This window comes from Chlorocebus sabaeus, chromosome X (genome assembly GCF_047675955.1).
Source record: "Chlorocebus sabaeus isolate Y175 chromosome X, mChlSab1.0.hap1, whole genome shotgun sequence".
Classification (NCBI taxonomy): Eukaryota; Metazoa; Chordata; class Mammalia; order Primates; family Cercopithecidae; genus Chlorocebus; species Chlorocebus sabaeus.
Window position 1 is genome coordinate 149,700,160 of NC_132933.1, and position 22,520 is coordinate 149,722,679.

The window sequence follows — 22,520 nt, forward strand, 5'->3', positions numbered from 1 at the left end:
AATGAACATATGCATGCATGTTGAACCCCTAATTTCTAATGCACGAATGTTTTTGTGTCCAGTCTCCTTGAGTCATTTGCAAGATGTCATCCTCCACCAACTTGGCTTCTTAGCTAACAGAATTCCAAAAACAATGTGCTCCATTAACATTATAAAGGCATTGTTTGCCAACCTCAGTAATAAACTAATGAAAATTCAAACATTTAAGAAGTCATTCAAAACCTGAGAAGATTAATGAAATTTGTTGCCCTCAGATTTTCTCTCAAGCCATGCTATTGTTTTAGGAGACGTATTTTATTTTTCTTTTAATTTCCTTAAGTTGTAATAAAACAATCATATTTGTGGTTAAGAGGATCGATTCCAAACCAATGTTAGCTTCTTTAGCTGTACTTAAAAAAAATCAAACCCTTCACATTTTCTCATGGAAAATTCCATAATCCGTTTTTCATGTCAAAATGTTGCATTGATTACTTGAAAGGACACTTACGAATGCCAATAGCTAAGTCCTGCCCTCTAAGATTAAAGAATAAGTAGTCTTCTAAAAGTGCGAGTTCAGCATTTGGACGTCAATTTACTTTTGAGCAACCAATGTGCTGGGTTATTGTACCTGAGGTTGCAGAGACTTCAGGAATTGTAATAAACTTATCATTTAATGATACAGCTGCAAAGGTCTTCAATGGCACCTTTTCAAGCATAATATACTTTCATGAGAGTAGGGTCTAACAAGATGTCTTTGTTGTGGGAAAAATTCAGAAGCCAGTAAAAATATAAAAGATACATGCTGTGTTGGAAATGTCTCCCTCGCCATTGAGAAAAAAAACAAATACTTGATTATTATGTTTATGTGGCATTATTATTATTATTGTTTTAGACAGAATCTCGTTCTGTTGCCCAGGCTGGAGTGCAGTGGTGCAATCTCGGCTAACTGCAATCTCCACTTCCTGGGTTCAAGCGATTCTCCTGCCTCAGCCTCCCAAATAGCTGAGATTACTGACATGCGCCACCACGCCCTGCTAATTTTTGTGTTTTTAGTAGAGAAGGGGTTTCACCATGCTGGCCAGGCTGGTCTTGAACTCCTGACCTCAAGTGATACACCTACTTTGGCCTCCCCAAGTGCTGGGATTACAGGCGTGAGCCACCATTTTTTTGAATGAATAAAAATGGTCAAATCATAAGAATTTTTAAATCTCCAAGATTTATTCAATGCAAGAGGCTCGGAATTTATATTGCTTCACCCAACAGATTCCTCCAGAGCAAAACTGCTGCAGGACTCCATTTTGTCGGTAAAATAAATTGTGTTTATGGAGCATAAAAATTATGCCAAGTCAACGTTGGCTCTTTTAAAACATCGGGAACTCAGCCATGAACGCAACTTGTCACCTAGTCACCACACACTTCTGAAATATTTGCCTGGGTTTATAAGAACGATGGTATTGAAGTGGATGTGTCCATCTTTCTCAAGGCAGCAAATTAAAAAATGGCTTCCTCTGCCCATCCGCAGCTTTTCCAGCCACATGGCATGTGGGTGTAGGCGTTACTGAAAGAAGCTGTTCCCTGAAATCTAAGACTGTGGTTTCAATCCACCTGGCAGTCGCCAGACCATGCTGGCCCCCATCAGCCCACAGTACAAGGATTAATGGTGCAATAACCCTCGCACACTGCATCACCCACAAAAATCCTGCATCTGAAAATGGTCTTCAGGTTTTGTCCACTATTTTTCTTGGAAAGTCAGAACTACAGTTCTACCTTATAACCCATTTCTGATTTCATCAAGTACAAAGCAGACAAAATAATAATGAGGAAATGGTCAAAACTTTTGGAGGTTCAGAAATTTGTTTTGTTTGTTTTTTTTTTTAAGAAAAAAGCTTTCATTGTTCTTAATCTTCCCAACTGTTTAAAACCATTTGTATCGAAGTACGTGAAAAGGTTATTGCAGTTTATCACTTGTCTTTCTAAGCATGAAAGCCAGGTTAGGATGGAAGTCTATTTAGAAACAAATTTAATTAACAACAAAAATACCCACACAAGAGTGTGGGGTGCTCAGAGTGTGAGAAATGTGTGGTGTGTGTGTGTGTTTTAATCAAAAACTGATGCAAATGTAATGGGACATTGGTTCACTTCCTAATTCCTCCCTGAAAAATAAATTATAGCTGTTTAATGTGTCTTCCTTCGGATCTAAGCACAAGCAGATGTGTGGAGACAAGGAACTAAAGAGGATAAATTACCAGAAAGATGTGCAAACCAAAAGCCCGTTATGCACTGTCATCGACTTCAAGGTTGATAGTTTGAATTCCAATCATACCACACAGTTCTTATTAGAATCTTATTTGATACCTCCAAATCACAGGGAAATGAGATGGGCTCTCTGTCTTGCCTAATCTCATGTTTTCTTACTTGCTTTTTCTTTTTTTCTCTTTTTCTTTCTCTCTGTCTCTCTCTCTCTCTCTCTCTCTCTCACACACACACACACACACACACACACACACACCCCTGCAAATAAAAATAATAGAGTTTGTTTTGATAAAATCATAAAATCCAAGATTGAAAGGAACGTCAAAGTCTCCATTTCGTGCACTCCAACTAAGACAGGGTAGGTGCAAGGGTTGGTCAGGTTCACTGTTAGAGGGGACAATCCCCATATGACCACCCACACTTCTGACATCAACTGCAAATTTCGGGGTCCCCAAGACAACCCTCAGTTTGGCTCATTAGATAGAAGGATGACAGACCTCACCATTACGCTCATGGTTATGGTTTATTATGTGGCAAGGATACAGATTGACATAGCAGCCAAGAGAAGAGGGATGTGGGACAGATAGAGTCCAGGAAAAGTTGCAAACACAGAGCTTCTGCTGTCCTTTCCCTGTGCAGTTGTGGACAGCACTGAGCCTCACAGTCTCAGCTTACGCAGAATGCCTGAAGCATCACCAAGCAGGGAAGCCGGTCCAAACCCCAGTGTTCAGAGTCTTCATCTGGGGCTCCACAGTCAATGGCTCACAGAGCTGACCTCAATCTGTAGCCCCTCCAGAGGTCTGAGCTGATACTTCAAGACCCAAAGCTCCCACCCTTAACCATATTGTTAACACCTAGTATGTCCATCTCATACCCTAAAAATCTCTGCTATGTATGGCCCCCTCTACCCTAAATCACATTGCTAGATTGTCCAGTTACCCCAGGTCCCCTGGTACAGAAACACATTCCTACTAGGCAGGACATTTCAAAGGCTAGTGTTCACCTTTCAGGAGCCCAGGGCAAATGCCCCACCCCTCTTTGAGCAACATGAACCCTTTACTTTCACGGCAGGGCCCACTGCAAACATTGTTTTGTCTACATTATGAGAAAAAAGCTAATGATCTCTTAGCACTGTCTGTATGTGCGTGTATAATTAAAACATTATATACGTCTTGAATATTTATCAGTATCGTGACTACAGAGTTTAGTTTTAGTTTTATGGTACCTCCTGAAATTTGCGACTGATGAGATTGTGTCATTAGACATTCTAGCTCTGCCCTAGGCACCATAGCTGACAATTGTATTAAAATATATATAGGCCGGGCGCGGTGGCTCAAGCCTGTAATCCCAGCACTTTGGGAGGCGGAGACGGGCGGATCACGAGGTCAGGAGTTCGAGACCATCCTGGCTAACACGGTGAAACCCCGTCTCTACTAAAAAAATACAAAAAAGCTAGCCGGGCGAGGTGGCTGGTGCCTGTAGTCCCAGCTACTCGGGAGGCTGAGGCAGGAGAATGGTGTAAACCCGGGAGGCGGAGCTTGCAGTGAGCTGAGATCCGGCCACCGCACTCCAGCCCAGGCAACAGGCGAGACTTCGTCTCAAAAAATAAATAAATAAATAAATAAAAATAAAATATATATAGTGTGTGTGTATATATATATGTATTATGCAGCTTACATGCACATATAACATTTTAACCAACTCTATACATGATATATAATTTATATATATATTTATATATGTATAACATTTTAAGCAACTATATGATATAGACACATGCATACGCATAAAATATAATATGCAGATGTAGATGTAATTTTTAATCTGTGTGTATATATATATATAGAGGTATACAGAAGCTCCTAGATTTACAATAGGTAACACGTTGATAAAACCATCATAAAGTTGAAATATCATAATTTGAACCTTCGTTAAGTCCAGATACTGTCTGTTTAACAATAGGGTTACATGTTTAACAATAGGACTACATCCTGATAAACCTATCATAAAGGCAAAAAAGTCCTAAATTGGCTGGGTGTGGTGGCTCATGCCTGTAATCCCAGTGCTTTGAGAGGCCAAGGCAGGAAGATTGCTTGAGGCCAGGAGTTCAAGACCAGTCTGGATAACATAGGGAAACCTCATCTCTATTTAAAAAGCAAAAATGTTAAGAATATCTGGGCCAAGTGTGGTAACTCACACCTGTAATCCTATTGCTTTGAGAGGCTGAGTCAGGAGGACTGCTTGAGACCAAGAGTTTAAGACCAGTCTGGGCCATAGAGTGAGATCCTGTCTCTACAAAAAATAAAAATTTAGCCAGGTATGGTGGCTCACACCTGTAGCCCCAGTTATTTGAGAGGCTGAGGCAGAAGGATCCCTGAGCTCAGCAAGTTGAGGCTGCAGTGAACCATCATTGCACCACTGCACTCTAGCCTGCGCCACAAAGGAAGATCCTGTCTTCCTTTCTTGTCTTTGTAGTTCAAGGAGAACAACAAACCACTGCTCAATGAAATAAAAGAGGACACAAACAAATGGAAGAACATTCCATGCTCATGGATAGGAAGAATCAATATCATGAAAATGGCCATACTGCCCAAGGTAATTTATAGATTCAATGCCATCTCCATTAAGCTACCAATGACTTTCTTCACAGAATTGGAAAAAAACTACTTTAAAGTTCATATGGAACCAAAAAAGAACCTGCATTGCCAAGACAATCCTAAGTCAAAAAACAAAGCTGGAGGCATCACGCTACCTGACTTCAAACTATACTACAAGTCTACAGTAACCAAAACAGCATGGTACTGGTACCAAAACAGAGATATAGACCAATGGAACAGAACAGAGCCCTCAGAAATAACACCACACATCTACAACCATCTGATCTTTGACAAACCTGACAAAAACCAGAAATGGGGAAAGGATTCCCTATGTAATAAACGGTGCTAGGAAAACTGGCTAGCCATAAGTAGAAAGCTGAAACTGGATCCCTTCCTTACACCTTATACAAAAATTAATTCAAGATGGATTAGAGACTTAAATGTTAGACCTAAAACCATAAAAACCCTAGAAGAAAACCTAGGCAATACCATTCAGGACATAGGCATGAGCAAGGACTTCATGTCTAAAACACCAAAAGAAACGACAGCAAAAGCCAAAATTGACAAATGGGATCTAATTAAACTAAATAGCCTTTGCACAGCAAAAGAAACTACCATCAGAGTGAACAGGCAACCTACAGAATGGGAGAAAATGTTTGCAATCTACCCATCTGACAAAGGGCTAATATCCAGAACCTACAAAGAACTCAAACAAACTTACAAGAAAAAAACAAACAACCCCATCAAAAAGTGGGCAAAGGATATGAACAGACACTTCTCAAAGGAAGACATTTATGCAGCCAACAGACACATGAAAAATGCTCATCATCACTCACCATCAAAGAAATGGAAATCAAAACCACAATGAGATACCATCTCACACCAGTTAGAATGGCAATCATTAAAAAGTCAGGAAACAACGGGTGCTGGAGAGGATGTGGAGAAATAGGAACACTTTTACACTGTTGGTGGGACTGTAAACTAATTCAACCATTGTGGAAGACAGTATGGCGATTCCTCAAGGATGTAGAACTAGAAATACCATTTGACCTAGTGATCCCATTACTGGGCATATACCCAAAGGATTATAAATCATGCTGATATAAAGACACATGCACACGTATGTTTATTGTGGCACTATTCACAATAGCAAAGTCTTGGAACCAACCCAAATGTCCATCAATGACACACTGGATTAAGAAAATGTGGCACATATACACCACGGAATACTATGCAGCCATAAAAAAGGATGAGTTCGTGTCCTTTGTAGGGACATGGATGCAGCTGGAAACCATCATTCTCAGCAAACTATCGCAAGAACAGAAAACCAAACACCGCATGTTCTCACTCATAGGTGGGAATTGAACAATGAGAGCACTTGGACACAGGAAGGGGAACATCACACACTGGGGCCTGTTGTGGGGTTGGGGGAGCGGGGAGGGATAGTATTAGGAGATATATCTAATGTAAATGACGAGTTAATGGGTGCAGCACACCAACATGGCACATGTATACATATGTAACAAACCTGCACGTTGTGCACATGTACCCTAGAACTTAAAGTATAATAAAAAAAAAAAAAAGAACTGTAAGTTGAACCCATCTTAAATGAGGGACCATCTATATATGTACATACATGCATACACATATTCGTAATTTTTTATATGTATAAACGTTGTATGTCTAAAAACATATGTGTATGCATAAATAGAATTTTTAGCCAGCAGTTGTGCCCAGGACAGGGCTAGGGTGGTGAAATTGAGCCAACTGCTTTGAGTACAAAATTTCGGTGGGCACCAAAACCTCAGTGGTCAAAATATGAAATACTTTAATTCCATATCGTAAAAAATCAAAGTGAATGCAAGAAAAAATTGTTATTAACAAAAAATCCAAATTTTTAGTGAAGATAAATTCCCCTACTCTCAAAAAGCCTATTTGCATGTCCACATGCCCCTTTTGAGGCTAAAATATACCCACTAATGGCCAGGAAACGGACACACCTTTTTGCCTGTATTGCCTCGGGAATATTGTTGGGATAAAGAAGGTGATGTGGGGTGAAGACATCATCACTGGATTAACATACTGAGGGCTTCGTTGGGCTTCATTTGTGCTCTGTTGTTTGGACACCACAGCAAACTGGCGCTGAAATGACCACCTCCGTCGTCATTTTCAATGGCTGTTCATGAACTGGAACGAGACCAAGAGGACTGTTCTCTGGAGTCGTTCGCTTTTTGCAGAAAACTGGTTCCTGGTGTGGAATCCAAAAGATCTGGATGAGCTTTTCTAACCCAGAAAGCAGTAGTGCTTTCTGAGCCAAGGTTGGTGAGATAGGATTGGATATTAAAACACAGAAGAGTTTTTTTCTAGGACTTTTATCTATCCAAAAGGAGAGTAATCATTATATCAAAAAGACACCTGCACTGTTAAGTTTATCACAGCACGATTCGTAATAGCAAAGTCATGGAATCAACCTAAGTGTCCATTAGCAGATGAGTGAATAAAGAAAATGTGGCGTGTCTGTATATAGACAGACATAGATACGCATCTACACATATTAGGTTGATGCAAAAGTAACTGCAGTTTTTGACATTAAAAGTAACAGAAAAAGCCGCAATTACTTTTGCACCTACCTAATAACAGCTCTATAGAGGTTTAGATATATAGATGTATGGATATTTAGAGATACAGATATAGATATTTTTAAAATTTATTCTTTCTTATGGCTGCATAGTAGTCCATGGTGCATGTAGGTACATACATCTGTGCACCCATGTACATACATATGTACATTCAAGCACCATGGAATACTATGCAGCCATAAAAAAGAATAAAACCATGTCTTTTGCAGCAACATGGATGGAGCTGGAGGCCATTATTCTAAGTGAAATGACTCAGAAACAGTAAATGAAATTGCACATGTTTTCATGTGTCAGTAGAAGCTAAACACTGGGTACACATGGACATAAAGATGGACATAAGAGCCATTGTCTGTTTCTGCTTCTAAGTGGGGGGTAAATAGGCCTGCACATAGACACAGAGAGTGGAATAATAGACACTGCAGACTCAGAAGGGTGGGAGGGAGGTGAAGGATGAAATGTTACTTCCTGGGTACAATGTACACTATTCAGACCATGGGTCCACTAGAATCCCAAACCTCACTGTCAGACAGTATATCCATGTAACAAGCCTGCATGTGTACCCATGAATCTAAAACATTTCAAAAACGTGAACGTTACAAAAAATTAACGTAATTTTTAAAAAGTTAAATAAAGAAGTGCAAGAGCCCAGAGAAGCGCCTAGTAGAATTGAACTCACACCAGGAGCCTTGGGGAAAGGAATTTTTTTCCAGGAACTTCACGACTGAATCCAGAGACACCACTAGTGTGTAACCCAGAAAGTTTCTGGGAGCACCGCTCAAGGGAAAAACCGTGGTGGACATGAAGACAAGGGGGCTCTGGCTGTGGCTTCTCAAAACCTAGAATATGCACAGAGAAAACTGGCCTGTCCCAGCAAGAATCATGTTGAGATTTTACTTTCAGAGTTCTGTGTTCAGACGTATCAAACATGCCAATGCTACGGGTCTACGACCTGCTTGTAAAAGTGCTGCTTGTAAAAGTGCGGTTTATAGGCTAAGATTTACTTCTGTGTGATGCACTCTAGCCTGAGCTGTGGCAATGACCCCTCTGAGGCCCTAAATGTGCAGGAGAACATGGAGCACACTGAGATGTCTGCAGCGCTCCTAAAACACACGATAAAGAAGATCCTGCACCCATACAGTAACCCCTTTCTCTACTCTGACCATTTTCACAGGAACCAGGGAAGGAAGGACAGAGGGAACCCACCCCAGGGAGTGGAAGAAGGGTCCTGCTGGCAGGTGGCCTAGGTTGGGAAGACCACCTCTACGTTTTCCATGGCCACGTTAGTATTGCTGCTCCTCAGGTGACAATACAAGTCATGTGTGCTCAATGCAGCAAGCATAACTGTACCTCAAAGCCAACACCTTCCAAAGCAAACTCTCATGTATTTTCAGAATCAACTTTTTGGTTACTGTGAAATAATTAAAAACGGCTGTACACAGCGGCTCGTGCCTATACTTCCAGCAATTTGGGAGGCTGAGTTGGGAGGATCGCTTGAGGCTAGGAGTTTGAGACCAGTCTGGGCAACACAGTGAGACCCCGTCTCTACAAAAAATACAAAAAAAAATTTTTTTAGCATGGTGGTGCATGCATGTGTTACCAGCTACTTGGGAGGCTGAGGTGGGAGAATCACTGGAGCCCGGGAGTTTGAGGCTGCAGTGAGCCAAGATCATGCCACTGCACTCCAACCTGGAGAGGGAGAGAGACCTTGTCTCAAAAACAAAACAAAACAGAAAAACAAACTAGAAATAACTCTGACTTTGAATAATTAATTCTCCAAAAGCCTCCTAAAAAGAACGTAGCAGTATACTTGTCCTCTGAACCCCTTTACAGTAAATTCTTCCGGCCTACTGGGCCTTCCAGTTGGCAAATAACAACAACCATGAAAGACCTCTCCCCGCAAAAGAACTCTCTCTCTGAGAATATGTGCTGTAGTTACTCATCTGTGGTTTTCTTGTCTGATAAACTATGAAAAGCTAACCTTATTATTATTATTATTATCATTATTTTGAGACAGGGTCTTGCTCTGTTGCCCAGGCTGGATGTGAACATGGCTCACTGCAGCCTCGACCTCCTGGACTCAATCAATCCTCCTGCCTCAGCCTCCTGAGTAGCTGGGACTACACACACGCACAACCACTCCTAGCTAATGTTGTTAATTTTTTGTGAAGATGAGATCTCACTATGTTGCCCAGGCTGATCCTGAACTCCTGGGCTCAAGGGATCCTCCTGCCTCAGTTTCCCCTCACCCGGCTGAGAAACGGATCCTTTTAAATTCTCCCAACTAAACCTATTGTTTATGCTCTAAACAATCACAGTTAACTATATATATCATTTGTGAAAATATTTGCTTAACCCTTCTCTTTTTTTAAAAGAAATCAACTAAGAGCCAACACTACTGGAAATTTAATACATTACTTTGAGCTTTTTCAACAGCCTTAGCTCCCAATTCTTGGATAATTTTTTAAAAAATGTAGAGTAGTTTGTCTTTGGGTCTTATGCAATTTTGCCAGAGATGTTGGGTTACTGACTGCATCCTTCTCTTAGATACGGAAAATATGAACTGCACTCATAATGACAACACAGAGCATCTATTGGCTGATAAGAAACTGCTTAGGAAGAGGTGGTTAGCAGGGGGACAGGCACTGCAGTCTACCTTGAGGACAAACAGGTGGACAGGTAACAAGAACAGAGCATGTTTCCTCCACAGTCAGAGGCAGCGCAGCACTTGGCAGTGAGTTTTCTTAGACAATTGTTTCACAATCAAACGGACCCTCTTTTAGATTTTTGTTTGTTTGTTTGTTTGTTGTTGTTGTTGCTGTTTTTAAGATGGAGTCTCGCTCTGTTACCCAGGCTGGAGTGCAATGGTGCGATCTCTGCTCACTGCAAGCTCCACCTCCCAGGTTCACACCATTCTCCCGCCTCAGCCTCCCAAGTAGCTGGGACTATAGGCGACTGCCACCACTCCTGGCTAATTTTGTTTTTATATTTTTAGTAGCGGCAGGGTTGCACCATGTTAGCAAGGACGGTCTTGATCTCCTGACCTGATGATCCGCCTGTCTTGGCCTCCCAACTGCACCCAGCCTTTTTTTTTCTTTTTTTTTTTTTGAGACAGAGTCTCACTATTGTCACTCAGGCTGGAGTGTGGTGGCGTGATCTCAGCTCACTGCAACCTCTGCCTTCCAGATTCAAGCAATTCTCCTGCCTCAGCCTCCCAAGTAGCTGGGATTACAGGTGTGCGCTACCACACCCAGCTAATTTCTGTATTTTTAGTAGAGATGGTGTTTCACCATGTTAGCCAGGCTGGTCTCAAACTCCTGACCTTGTGATCTGCCCCCACTCAGCCTCCCAAAGTGCTGGGATTACAGGCATGAGCCACCACACCCAGCCAAAAATCTGTTTTCTATTTCTATAGATTTGCCTTTTCGGCACATTTCATGTAAATGGAACCTACAATGTGTGGTCTTATTGAGAGGTGAAGCCAGCTGGACCTCCTGGGTCAAGTGGGGACTTGGAGAATTTTCTGTCTTACAAGAGGATTGTAAAAAGCACCAATCAGCACTCTGTAGCTAGGATTGCAAAATGCACCAATCAGTACTCTGTGGCTAGCAAGAGGATTGTAAAATGCACCAATCAGCGCTCTGTAAAAACGCACCAATCAGTGCTCTGTAGCTAGCAAGAGGATTGTAAAAAGCACCAATCAGTGCTCTGTAAAAATGCACCAATCAGTGCTCTGTAGCTAGCAAGAGGATTGTAAAAAGCACCAATCAGTGCTCTGTAAAAATGCACCAATCAGCGCTCTGTAGCTAGCAAGAGGATTGTAAAACGCACCAATCAGCGCACTGTAAAATGCACCAATCAGCACTCTGTAAAACACACCAATCAGTGCTCTGTAAAAGGCAGCAATCAGCAGGATCCTAAAAATAGGCAATCACAGGGAGGATTGAAAAAAGGGCATTCTTAAAGGACAGAAATGGAACATGAGAGGGGACAAATAAAGGAATAAAACTAGCCACCCCAGTCAGCAGCGGCAACTTGCTCAGGTCCCCTTCCACGCTGTGGAAGCTTTGCTCTTTCGCTCTTCACAATAAACCTTGCTACTGCTCACTCTTTGGGTCTATGCCATCTTTAAGAGCTGTAACACTCACTGCAAAGGTCCGCAGCTTCATTCTTAAAGTCAGCAAGACCATGAACCCACCGGAAGGAACCAATTCTGTACACATTTTGTGACTGGCTTCTTTCACTTAGCAATCTGTTTTAGGGGTCACCCATGCTAAAACATGTCTGTACTCATTTTCTTTTTTTTCTTTCTTTTTTAAAAGACTATTTTTTTAGAGCAGTTTTAGGTTCATGGCAAAAGTGAGCAGAAGATACAAAGAGTTCTCAGATACTCTCTGCCCTCTTCCCAAACAGCCTCCCCCACTATGAACATCCCCGACTAGAGTAGTACATTTGTTACAACCGATGAACCCACACTGGGTTCATAACATAATTCCAAAAGCCCAGAATTTACATTAAGGTTTACTGTGTTGCACATTCTATGGGTTTTGACAAATACATAATCACATGTATCCACCATTATGGCCTCATACAGAACAGTTTCCCTGCTGTAAACATTCTCTGCTGCACCTGTCAGAGGTGTTTGAACCAGAGCAACTCCATCTTGAATAGGGGCTGGGTAAAATTAGGCTAAGACCTACTGGACTGCATTCCCAGGAAGTTTAGACATTCTAAGTCACAGGATGAGATTGGAGGTCAGCATGAGATACAGGTCATAAAGACCTGGCTGATAATACAGGTTGTAGTAAAGAAGCTGGCCAAAGCCTACCAAAACCAAAATGCTGACGACAGTGACCTCTGGGCCTCCTCACTGCTATACTTCCACCAGCACCATGATAGTTTACCAATGCCATGGCAAGGTCAGGAAGTTACCCTATGTGGTCTAAAAGGGGGAGGCATGAATAATCCACCCCTTGTTTAGCATATCAAGAAATAACCATAAAAATGAGCAATCAGCAGCCCTCAGGGCTACTCTGTCTATGGAGTAGCCATTCATTTATTCCTTTACTTTCTTAATAAACTTACTTTGACTTTACTTTATGGACTCACCCAGAATTCTTTCTTGTACGAGCTCCAAGAACCCTCTCTTGGGGTCTGGGTTGGGCCTCTTTTCCAGGAACACTAACACCTCCCAGCAGGCTCCTAGCATGCCCTAAGGTAGGACTTAATTCTCTGTAATCCTGCCTTGGCAAGTCAAGAGCCACTTTGGGCCTTCCTGCCTTTTATTTAAGCACCAGGATTGCTCCTTCTGGCTGGGGACAGAAGAAAATATCTTGCAGCCAAAGTATTGCAACAGACACAGCTCCTTGGAAGCCTCCAGGGCCTTTTTGGTTTTTTCCTAATTCCTCCTTTCCTAATTCCTTGGGTTCTGCCAAACAGAACCCAACTGAGCCTGTGTCCTCATCAAAGTCTCCCCAGCCCCTGGATAGAAGCCTCCAGCACTTTTTAAACTCTCCTTCCCTTCTCTCCACCTCTATTGGTGAGCTCATCATCAAAGCCTTTCCCTATTTATTAATCTGTTTTGTTTCTTTTTCAGTGTGCAAAGCTACTGTCATCCTGCTGCCCGATGGGGTTATCCTGCTAAGTTCTTTAAGCAATGGAACTGTTCTCCGAGGGTCAGTTATAAATGTGGAATTTTAAAACACTCGACAGGAAAGCCACATTGTAAACAAACTGAACATTAGTGAATTCCAATGCAAGAGTATCCACTCTTTCGGACTGATGATTTTGCAATGGCCCGAGTTCAAAATAAAACATTCGTTAACAGATCTGACATGCTGTAGGAAAAAAATGATTTTTTTCCTGGGGGAGTGTGGTTATTTTACTCTCTAGGGGGAAAAGTATAGGATAAACCCCTCCACTTCTCCTAAGAAACCTCTCCAACTCCCATGCTCATCTTTTCCTCATCCCAGGGGAGAAGGAATGACTTTTTCTCTTGGGAAAGTTGGGTCCCAAACTGAGCATGTCTTCATTCTGACCTGCCTTCAGGGAAGGGGGGCTGCCTCTCTTCCCTGCTATCTTAATATTGAGGGCAGCAGATTCTGCCTCTATACTGAGATTTCTTCTTCTACACAAAGCAACGAAGATGAGTTCAACCTCCCTTGCACAATTTCCACTGACCTGGTGTATTAGTCCGTTTTCACTCTGGTGACAAAACATACCTGAGACTGGGTAATTTATAAAGAAAAAGAGGTTTAATGGATTCACAGTTCCACATGGCTGGGGAGGCCTCACAATCATGGTGGAAGGCAAAAGGCACGTCTTAAATGGCAGCAGGCAAGAGACAATGAGAGTCAAGTGGAAGAGGAAACCCCTTATAAAACCAGCAGATCTTGTGAGACTTATTCCTATCATGAGAACAGTATGGAGGAAACCACTCCCATGATTCAATTATCTCCCACCACGTCCCTCCCACAACACATAGGAATCATGGGAGCTACAATTCAAGATGAGATTTGGGTGGGGACACAGCCAAACCGTATCACCTGGGTTGGGATGCAAGTTGAAAGATCACACCCCTTGATCTATCTCCTATTTTTTTCCTTCTATTTCATCCAGATAAACTCTTGCAGAAGTTCATAGTAGGCAAAATAATCCTACAGTTTTGTCCTAGAAAGATGCTCAACTATAAAAGCAGAGAGGATAGAAAATGTTTGACTGTAATGTCACATACATAGGTCAGCAGGGAAGTTTGAGATCAAAGGTTTGGCAGGTTGTGCAGGATCTAGATTTTATGGGAAAAAGGTATGTGTGTGTATATATATGCACACTCATATTTTATGTATATATACACAAATTTTATGCATACATATATTTTATGTATATATACACATATATATACATACACATACATAAATGTGTGTGTGTATATATATACACATATTTTATATATATATATGGAAAAAAGGTTGGCAGAGTTGGATCCTCTATTAGTCTGTTCTCACACTGCTGTAAAGAAATACCCAAGACTGGGTAATATATAGAGGAAAGAGGTTTAACTGATTTACAGTTAATTCTGCATGGCTTGGAAGGCCTCAGGAAACTTACAATCATGGCAGAAGGTGAAAGAGAAGCAGGCACCTTCTTCACAGGGCGGCCGGATGGAGTTAGTGCAAACAGGGGAAATGTCAGACTCTCATAATACCATCAGATCTCGTGAGAACTCACTCACTATCACAAGAACAGCATATGAGGGAAACCACCTCCATGATACAATTGCCCCAACCTGGTCCTACCCTTGACATGTGGGGATTATGGGGATTACAGTTCGAGGTAAGACTTGGGTGGGGACACAGAGCCAAACCATGTCAGTTCCTCTGAGTCTCTGAAGGAGAGACTGTCTCATGCTTCCTCCCTCTCTTCTGGTGGTTTGCTGAGATCTTGAGCACTCTTTGGTTTTAGAAACAGCAATCCTATCTCAGCCTTCATCTCCCCATGGCATATTCCCTGGGTGTGTGTCTGTGTCCTAATTGCCCCCGCCTCCTTTTTTTCCTTAAATATAGAGATGAGTTCCCACCATGTTGACCAGGCTGGTCTCAAACTCCTGGCCTCAAGTGGTCCACCCAGCTGGGCCTCCCAAAGTGCTGAGATTACAGGCATGGGCCACTGCACCCAGCCCAAATTCCATTTTTTATTAGGACACTAGTCCTTGGATTTAGAACCCACCCAAATGACCTCATTTTAACTTGATGACATCTACAGAAACCTCACTTCCAAAGAAGGTCACTTTCACAGGTACTGGGGATTAGCACTTTATCATATGAATCTCGGGGACAGGAGGTCACTAGTTAAACCATAACCATGTGTTGTCCTTAAAGAAGAACATTAGTAATTATGCCAAGTGATAGAATTGCATATATCACAATATTTCATTTCTGGTAGAAAACTTATTTATATCTGAATTATCTACAGTGAACACATGTAGTCTGGTATTTCCATCTGTGGCTGGGGAAGGAATTCCAAACCAGATTTGAGGTTTCACAGCGTGGCTTTCAGCAGCCAGGGGCGTGGAGAAGCTGGTAGCTCAGGCCATGTTACTCTCAGGATGGACATGAGACTCTGCATTCAATCCTCTCTGTACAAAGAGCATCCCTAAGAGAAGGACCACAGCTTGAAGAGTGAAGATTTATTAGATTACCTGTTGAAAAGCAATGATTGGGAATTTGAACTCTTTTTTTTTTCTTTGAGACAGAGTCTCATTCTGGCCCCCAGGCTGGAGTGCAGTGGCATGATCTCGGCTCACTGCAACCTTCGCCTCCGGGGTTCAAGCGATTCTTCTGCCTCAGCCTCCTGAGTAACTGGGATTACAAGTGTGAGCCACCACACCTGAGTAATTTTTTTTTTTTTTTTTTTTTTTTTTGTAGACGGAGTCTTGCTCTGTCACCCAGGCTGGAGTACAGTGGCATGTGGTGCGATCTCGGCTCACTGCAAGCTCCGCCTCCCGGGTTCACGACATTCTCCTGCCTCAGCCTCCCTAGTAGCTGGGACTACAGGTGCCTGCCACCACGCCCAGATAATTTTTCTGTATTTTCAGTAGAGATGGAGTTTCACTATGTTGGCCAGGCTGGTCTCGAACTCCTGACCTCAGATGATCTGCTCGCCTCGGCCTCCCAGAGTGCTGAGATTACAGAGGTGAGTCACTACATCTGGCCCTGGGAATTTAAACTTTGTCTACGTGTATGTGTGTTATTTACCAATATTAAAATGAAGGTTTTTTTCTAAATGAAATAATAGTTGAAAAAGACCCCCGCTAAGCCAAATTTCTTTTTTTTTTCTTGTTTTTAGAGACAGAGTCTCACTCTGTCCCCAAGCAGGAGTACAGTGGTGTGATCACGGCTCAATGCAGCCTTGATCTCCCAGGCTTGGGAGCAATCCTCCTGCCTCAGCCTCCTGAGAAGCTGAGACTACAGGTGAGTGTCACCATGCGTAGTCAATTTTTTAATATTTAATTTTTTGTAGAGATGAGGTCTCAGTATGTTGCCTAGGCTAGTCACAAACTTCTGGCCTCAAGCAATCCCCTGGCCCTGGCCTCCCAGAATACTAGCCACAGGCGTGAGTCACTGCACCCAGCCTCTCTTATAAACACTGTTTTGATATCTTTCATTACCTTTTCTTTTTTAGGCACTCTCCATTCTTTTCTACATCTCTGTAGAGAAACAAATGTCGGCATAGACATTTTAACATCTGCTCTGCTAAGAATCCTCCTCAAAACTAAGTAAGTAATAAATAGATAATTGTGTTTCCGGGTATTTCCTTAAATGTCAACTTTGTTCTGGGGTGTATGTCCAAATGTAAAGTCAGCTGAGGACTATGGAATGATGTTTTGCTTTGTCTCATAAGTCAAATCTCCAGGATTCTTCTGAACTCCAAAGATTATGTTGGCCGGCTGGGCATGATGGCTCATGCCTGTAATCCCATCACTTTGGGAGGCCAAGGCAGGCAGATCACTTGAGGCCAGGAGTTCGAGACCAGCTTGGCCAACATGGCAAAACTCTGTCTCTACTAAAAAATACAAAAATTAGTCAGACGTGGTGGCACATGCCTGTGGTCCTAGCTACTCAGGGGGCTGAGGCAGGACAATTGCTTGAACCCAGGAGTTTGAGGCTGCAATGAACTATGATTACACCACTGCACTGTATCCTGGGCCACAGAACGAGACCCTGTCTCAAAAAACAAAAGAAACAAACACCAAAGACTATGTGGCAAGTACTGACGGGTGAAAGAGATTCTTGACCATCTCTCATGCCCATCCTCCAAGAGCCTTCCTTGGTGTGCCAAACTTCTACCATCCCACCTGGGCCCTTTACTGTTTCCTGAGACTCCCATTCTTGCTATGTAGTTGTGCACTGCTTCCTGTGGAGCTGAGAAAAATAGCTCTTCTCCAGGCTTAGTCCTGGACTGTGTCTGTTCTTTGACGTTATCTTCAAAACTTGAAGTTCACGTGATTCTTTTTTGCTTTGAAGAAAACATATATCCTGGCCAGGTGCAGTGGCTCAGGCATGTAATCCCAGCACTTTTTAAAGCTGAGGCAGGTGGATCACTTGAGGTCAGGAATTTGAGACCAGCCTGGCCAACATGGTGAAATCCCATATCTACTAAAAACACAAAATAGCTGGGTATGGTGGTGCACACCTGTAATCCCAGGTACTTGGGAGGCTGAGGCAGGAGGATTGCTTGAACCTAGTAGGTGGAGGTTTCAGTGAGCCGAGATCATACCACTGCACCCCAGGCTAGGCAATAGACTGAGACTCCATCTGAAAAAAAAAAAAAAAAGACATTATATTCAGAGAAAGAGAAAAAAAACTCAGCGTCTTCCTCCAAATTCAATCCTGTCCACCAGTTTAAAGCAGAACTATCCACTTCAATTCAGCTCGTGAAAATGGACTACACACAGTAGGGGATTGTGGAATTGTTAGAGAGGTAGGAGCATTTGCATGGTGAGACTCCAGGAACAGTTCAGATGTGTTCCTGTTTTGTTTTGTTTTGTTTTTTTACCGCCTACACGTCATGGCTAGCCTAGACAATGCATTTCCAGTATTAGAGGCAGGAAGGCCTAGACATTGATAGAGGAACTACCAGAACCACTCATGAGAATGTGTTACACTGATTTGGGGGATGCCCAAAAAAGCAACAATGGAACATGTATGATTTGACCTCAGCAAGGAAAAGAAACATTTCTTTCTTTCTTTTTTTTTTTTCTTTGAGGCAAGGTGTCTGTCTGTCACCCAGGCTAGAGTGCAGTGGTACAATCACAGCTCACTGCAGCCTCGATCTCCTGGGCTCAAGGATCCTCCTGCCTCAGCCTCGCAAATACTCACTACCATGCCTGGCTAATTATTTTATTTCTTGCAGAGATGGAGTCTTGCTATGTTGTCCAGGCTGGTTTTGAACTGCTGGGCTCGAGTAATCCTCTGTCTTACCTTCCCAAGTAGTTGTGACCACAGGCATGTGTACCGTCATGCTCAGTTAACTATTTTATTGTATTTTATTTGTTTGGCAGAGATGGTGTCTCCCTATGTTGCCCAGGCGGGTGGTCTGGAATTCCTGAACTCAAGCCATCCTCCCTCCTTAGCCTCCCAAACTGTTAGAATTACAGACATGAGCTACTGGGCACGACCAGAAGGAAACATTTCCAAAATAGGAAAGACCTGCTCACACAGCACAGGCACCGCGGGACATCGGAAGTGGGCAGAGTCAGGCCGGAGGGCTGTGTTTCTGAGGAAGCCTGATTACTGAAAGAAACAGCTACCAGAGCCTCCCAAACAAGCTTCTACTACTCTCTACTCAGCATTTTTGCCAAGACCCCACTGTGTCAAGAAAGCTTGAGCCTGTTAATCAGCAAGTCATTCTTGAACTAGAGACTAAAGTGGAACATTGCAAAGACCTGTTCTAATAAAACCAGGAATAAGATCATCAGCCCGCATTGTCCTGTTCATAGACTGTGTCTTCTGGGCTGAGATGCCCATGTCTTACCATCTCAGTCATAGATTGCTTTTCCTGGATGGAGATGCTCATGACCCACCGTTCGGTCATAGATTACTTTTCCCTAAAATCATAACATCACCACCATCAGAGTCAGAGATTGTACTCTTATTATTATTTATCATAAGAACATCGCTGTCCTCTCCCCTTGATTTTAGATATACAGTTATGAATAAATAACCCAGTGGCCCCACAACATTGACATATTTCCATGTAGGAAAATCTTCCAAAAATCTTCAAATATGCAGTTGTCATTACTTAGAATAAGACAGAGCATTTATGTAGTTATTTGCTTTTTTGAGACCATGGGCAGCCTACATGTATAACTTGAAAATGAGGAATTACAAAAGGGAAAATGTAAACCAAAATATAATATATTCAGTACAGAAAGAGATAGCAATCCTTGCCTTAAATAACGAGAGTGACTCATACAACAAATGGTGACTTGAATGGAGGTGTGAACATATTCAGATACGTGCAGTGTGTCACACAAGCATCTAATGAAATGAAACAAAGCAAAAAAAAGACCTAAGTCCAAGCTGCAATATCTGTTGGAGACACATAACCATGGTTAGAGGAGAAAACACCCTACCCAGCTGAGAGAAGCCTACATTTCCAAGAACTTGCACCTCTTTTTATAGAAATGAACTCCTTAATCCACTTGAGTCAGGAAACATTCAATCACTTAGGTTTTACGACTCTGTAAATTCAAAAATTATCTCCCAATCCACTTACGTTTTATGACTCTGTAAACTCAAAAATTCTCTCCCTAATTATAATGTAGCTTTGCATATATACTTCTTAATTGGAGAAGATGATTGCCTTAGGTTGATGCCTAGCAGTTAAAAGGTTTACTGAATTAACATTATAAATGAATTTGAATAAACATATAGCTGACATTGTGGTTGTCATTCAGAATCTTTTGCACGAAATCCAATGAATTCAGCATGAGGAAGTATCATGGAATTCAACAAACTAAAAACATAATTTTGACCCTATTCAGTACAGATAAATATAATACATACAGTTAACCTAAAATATAATTATCTGGATTAAACAAAAACATAATCTAACAGTAAAACATAATTTTCTGGATTAAAAAAATGTAGCACGTTTTCTCTAAGGCTCTGTATGAAGCTTATCCAGTGATAACTGATCCCATCTCACCACTTTTCCAGGTGTTTGTAAGTCAGCTATAGTATTGGCCAGTGATCTTATCTTAAACCCCTTCATTCATTCACCAAGACAAACGGGATGGGTGAAGTAGTAGAACCAACCACCATAATTAGCAAGGTCACCAGTTTGCATGCAGTGGCCCAACTCAAGCTGTTGAAGATGTACAGGAGAAGATCCTATATACAAAAATGGACCTTTGGAAACTATATCTTCTCCAAGAGCCTGAAGGTATTACTGCATTGACATTCTGTGAAGAACGACAGTTTGGTTAAAAACAAATTTTGATTTCAGCTCCATGAAAAACTGTTCCCTAAAACAAGGGGTAGATTGGTTAAAATAAAGAAAGAAAAGGAAATCAGAACAATAACAGAGTAATTGGCAGGCATATACAGTAGTCTTTTTTTTTTCTTTCACATCTTCCCTCAATAATTACTTTGCCATGGAACAATGATCTGCTGATAAAGGTAACACAGATCGTTGTATTTCAGAGAAAATTTGTTGTATTTCAGGGGAATTACTGAGATCAGGCTACAGGGTAATTGGGGCAAAGACAAAGTCAGAGAAGTCAAAAACAATACCAGAAATGTGGAATCTGTGAGAAGATTTCTCATTCCTTCCGTTCATCACTGAGACCAGCACGATCTGAGATCAGACCAGTGAACGGAGCCATCGTGCTGACTTCTTTCTTTCTTTCATTGCGAGGAAGTTTGGTTCTGGGAATGAGAGGCTTGAGTAACAAATGTCTGAAATTCCTAATCCTACACAGGTCAGCCTTCACTGTTCATTAAGCACTTTAGGATCTTGTGCTTTGAGTCAGTGGCTGGGAAAGTTCACTTCACTTCCCAAACTGGATTTCATAATTCCATTAGCAGATCCCCTTGGCTGAATACAGTTACCACTGAAGGTTCCTTTTCACTCTCTCTCTCTCTTTTTAAATTCAACCCTTTTTCTCTCTGGATATTCTCATTTCATGAAGTCTGGATTTCTTTTAAAACCTTCTATCATGCCTTATTAAAGATTTACATGGAATAGGTAGTATTCTATATAAAAAGGCACTTTACTACTTATTCTTGACTTAAAAAGGAGTGGCGTGGCAACTGAGTCAGCTGACATTTCCCAAGAGTGAATCATTCCTTTTTTTTTTAAATGCCTGAATGAAAATTCACCTTGAATAACCCGTAGAAGTCAATACCTCATTCTCAAAGATTTATTCAAAACAAAACATAAAGCCGTATTCTAAACAAAGAATAGAAAGGAGGAAAATCTCTCTATATTACAAAACAAAACAGGGGAAAATTATGTAGTTTCTTTCTTATATAGGACTCAGAGAATTTCATTAAGAACAGTCAAGATAACATGTATTTTATTAATGTCTCATATCTCCCTAAAATATAAGTTAGGCTGTGCCCCAGCCGCCTTGGATGCACGTCCTCAGGATCTCCTGAGGGTGATGTTATCAGAAGTGTTTGTACCGGAGCAACTCCATCTTGAATAGGGGTTGGGTAAAATAAGCTTGAGACCTACGGGGCTGCATTCCCAGGAAGTTAAGGCGTTCTAAGTCACAGGAAGAGACAGGAGGTCGGCACAAGATATAGGTCACAAAGACCTTGCTGATAAAACAGCATACTGTAAACAGGCCAGTCAAAACCCACCAAAACCAAGAAGGCAATGAGAGTGACATCTGATTGTCTTCAGTGTTCATTATACACTAATTATAATGCATTAGTGGCTAAAAGACACTCTCAGCAGCGCCATGACAGCTTATACATGCCATGGCCACATCGGGAAGTTACCCTATATGGTCCCAAGAGGGGAGGAACTCAGGTCTGGGAAATGCCCGCGCCTTTCCCAGAAAACTCGAATAACTCACCCCTTGTTTACCACATAACCAAGAAGCCTTAATAACAATAAGTATAAACAGCTAAGCAGCCCACACTGCTGGTCTGCCTATGTAGTAGCCATTCTTTTATTCCTTTAGTTTCTTAATAAACTTGCTTTCACTTTACTCTATGAACTCACCCTGAATTCTTTCTTGTATGAGGTCTAAGAACCTCCTCTTGGGGTCTGGATCAAGATCCCTTTTCTGTAACAGTGTCATGGACCATTAAGCACTCATATTTGACTCAGCATAAATTTCTTCAAGTATTTTACAGAGTTTGAGTTTTTTTCATCAACAAGGGTATATAAGACCTCTCTGTATTTTCTGGTTATTTTTCTGTAAGCCTAGAAATGCCCTAAAAATAAAGTATATTATCTTAAAGCAAACCAAAACAGGAAAAATGAATGCCCTTTATTTGTGTACTTGTATTTTTACTAGAAAACTTAGCTTACAAATGAA

The 22,520-nt window shown here is 41.7% G+C and overlaps 2 long non-coding RNA genes across 3 annotated transcripts in view; one reads left to right on the plus strand and one right to left on the minus strand.

Annotated features, from left to right (window-relative positions):
- Positions 1-21,092, minus strand: part of LOC140710805 (uncharacterized) — a 91,011-nt gene extending 69,919 nt beyond the window's left edge. For both annotated transcript variants that reach the window (XR_012091872.1, XR_012091871.1), the window contains exon 1: positions 20,761-21,092. This is a non-coding gene — a long non-coding RNA (uncharacterized lncRNA). The remainder of the gene's footprint in view (positions 1-20,760) is intronic.
- Positions 15,886-19,838, plus strand: LOC140710806 (uncharacterized). The gene is made up of 3 exons (XR_012091874.1): positions 15,886-16,434; positions 16,646-16,739; positions 18,525-19,838. It is a non-coding gene; the product is annotated as an uncharacterized lncRNA (long non-coding RNA).
- Positions 21,093-22,520: the final 1,428 nt, after the last annotated feature.